At 67.1% G+C, this 2736-nt stretch overlaps 1 long non-coding RNA gene across 1 annotated transcript in view; it reads right to left on the reverse strand.

Moving 5' to 3' along the window:
• LOC110391997 overlaps nucleotides 1-2730 on the reverse strand; it is a 10604-nt gene extending 7874 nt beyond the window's left edge. The window contains exons 1-2 of the long non-coding RNA XR_002434202.1: nucleotides 2108-2730; nucleotides 1083-1375 (exon numbers count right to left, since the gene is read on the reverse strand). This is a non-coding gene — a long non-coding RNA (uncharacterized LOC110391997). The remainder of the gene's footprint in view (nucleotides 1-1082; nucleotides 1376-2107) is intronic.
• Nucleotides 2731-2736: the final 6 nt, after the last annotated feature.

A 2736-nucleotide genomic window follows, 5' to 3' on the forward strand; every position in this document is an offset into this window, starting at 1 on the left:
CGGGACCCCAAAGTGTGGGGCAGGGCACGGTGCCCCACGGACACTGAGCCCCACGGACAATGTGCCCCATGGATGGAGCTGCCCCACGGACACCGCGCCCCACGGACACGGCGGCCCCATGGATGGAGCTGCCCCACGGAAAACGTGCCCCACGGAAAACGTGCCCCACGGAAAACGTGCCCCACGGAAAACGTGCCCCACGGACACAGCCACCCTACGGACACCGCGCCCCACAGACGGAGCCACCCCACGGACACGGCGGCCCCACGGATGGAGCCACCCCATGGACATGGCGCCCCACAGACACGGCTGCCCCATGGATGGAGCTGCCCCACGGACACAGCCGCCCCACGGGCACCGCGCCCCACGGATACCGTGCCCCACGGACACGGCGGCCCCATGGATGGAGCTGCCCCACGGACACCGCGCCCCACGGACACCACGCCCCATGGATGGAGCTGCCCCACGGACACGGCCGCCCCATGGATGGGGCTGCCCCACGGACGGAGCCGCCCCACGGACACCGCGCCCCACGGACACAGCGGCTCCACGGACGGAGCTGCCCCACGGGCACCGTGCCCCACGGACAACGTGCCCCACGGACACCGCGGCCCCATGGACACCGGGTCCCATGGACACCGGGTCCCACGGACACAGCCGCCCCATAGACACGGCGCCCCATGGACAGAGCCGCCCCACGGGATAGAGCCGACCCACAGACACGGCGCCCCATGGACACAGCCACCCCATGGATGGAGCCACCCCACGGACTCGGCGGCCCCACGGACGGAGCCACCCCACGGACTCAGCGCCCCATGGACAGAGCCGCCCCACGGACGGAGGCGCCCCACGGACACGGCGCCCCACGGACAGAGCCGACCCACGGGACAGAGCCGACCCACGGGACAGAGCCACCCTATGGACACGGCGGCCCCACGGACGGAGCCGCCCCACGGACTCGGCGCCCCACGGCCGTGGCTCCCTACGGGCTCAGCACCCGGCGGCCCCGGTTCACCCGCACCCGGCCCGGTGTCCCGCAGCGCTGCGGGCCGAGGCCGCGGCTCGGAGCACGGCGCNCCAACCCCACAGCGCTATGGGGTCTGCACTGCCCCTGACCCCATAGCGTGGCCCTATAGGCCCCGAGCATTGCCAACCCCATAGCGTGGCCCTATAGGCTCTGAGCATTGCCAACCCCACAGTGCTAGGGGGTCTGCACTGCTCCTGACCCCATAGCGTGGCCCTATAGGCTCCGAGCATTGCCAACCCCACAGCGCTATGGGGTCTGCATTGTCCCCGACCCCATAGCGTGGCCCTATAGGCCCCGAGCATTGCCAACCCCATAGCGTGGCCCTATAGGCTCCGAGCTGTGCCCAACCTCACAGCGCTATGGGGTCTCTACTGCCCCCAACCCCATAACGTGGCCCTATAGGCTCCAAGCATTGCCAACCCCACAGCACTATGGGGTTTGCACTACCCCTGACCCCATAGCGTGGCCCTATAGGCCCCGAGCATTGCCAACCCCATAGCGTGGCCCTATAGGCTCCGAGCATTGCCAACCCCACAGCGCTATGGGGTCTCTACTGCCCCTGACCCCATAACGTGGCCCTATAGGCCCCGAGCATTGCCAACCCCATAGCGTGGCCCTATAGGCCCTGAGCTGCGCCCAACCCCATTGCAATGTGGGGTCTGCACTGCCCCTGACCCCATAGCATGGCCCTATAGGCTCTGAGCATTGCCAACCCCACAGCGCTATGGGGTCTGCACTGCCCCTGACCCCACAGCTTGGCCCTATAGGCTCTGAGCATTGCCAATCCCATAGCGTGGCCCTATAGGCCCCGAGCTGCGCCCAGCCCCATTGCAGTGTGGGATCTGCACTGCCCCTGACCCCATAGCATGACCCTATAGGCTCCGAGCATTGCCAACCCCATAGCATGGCCCTATAGGCTCCGAGCTGTGCCCAACCCCACTGCGCTATGGGGTCTGCGCTGCTCCTGACCCCACAGCTTGGCCCTATAGGCCCCGAGCATTGCCAACCCCACAGCGCTATGGGGTCTGCACTGCCCCTGACCCCATAGCGTGGCCCTATAGGCCCTGAGCTGCGCCAAACCTCACAGCGCTATGGGGTCTCTACTGCCCCCAACCCCATAACGTGGCCCTATAGGCTCCAAGCATTGCCAGCCCCACAGCGCTATGGGGTCTGCATTGTCCCCGACCCCATAGCGTGGCCCTATAGGCCCCAAGCTGCGCCCAACCCCATTGCAGTGTGGGGTCTGCACTGCCCCTGACCCCATAGCATGACCCTATAGGCTCCGAGCATTGCCAACCCCATAGCGTGGCCCTATAGGCTCCGAGCATTGCCAACCCCACAGCGCTATGGGGTCTGCACTGCCCCTGACCCCATAGCATGGCCCTATAAGCTCCGAGCTGCGCCCAACCGCACTGCAGTGTGGGGTCTGCAGTGCCCCTGACCCCACAGCTTGGCCCTATAGGCCCCGAGCATTGCCAACCCCATAGCGTGGCCCTATAGGCTCCAAGCATTGCCAACCCCACAGCGCTATGGGGTCTGCACTGTCCCCAACCCCATAGCGTGGCCCTATAGGCCCTGAGCTGCGCCCAACCCCATTGCAATGTGGGGTCTCCACTGCCCCTGACCCCATAGCGTGGCCCTATAGGCTCCGAGCATTGCCAACCCCATAGCGCTATGGGGTCTGCGCTGCCCCTGACCCCATAGCGTGG

The sequence above is a fragment of the Numida meleagris genome, unplaced genomic scaffold (genome assembly GCF_002078875.1).
Source record: "Numida meleagris isolate 19003 breed g44 Domestic line unplaced genomic scaffold, NumMel1.0 unplaced_Scaffold730, whole genome shotgun sequence".
In the NCBI taxonomy this organism is placed as follows: domain Eukaryota; kingdom Metazoa; phylum Chordata; class Aves; order Galliformes; family Numididae; genus Numida; species Numida meleagris.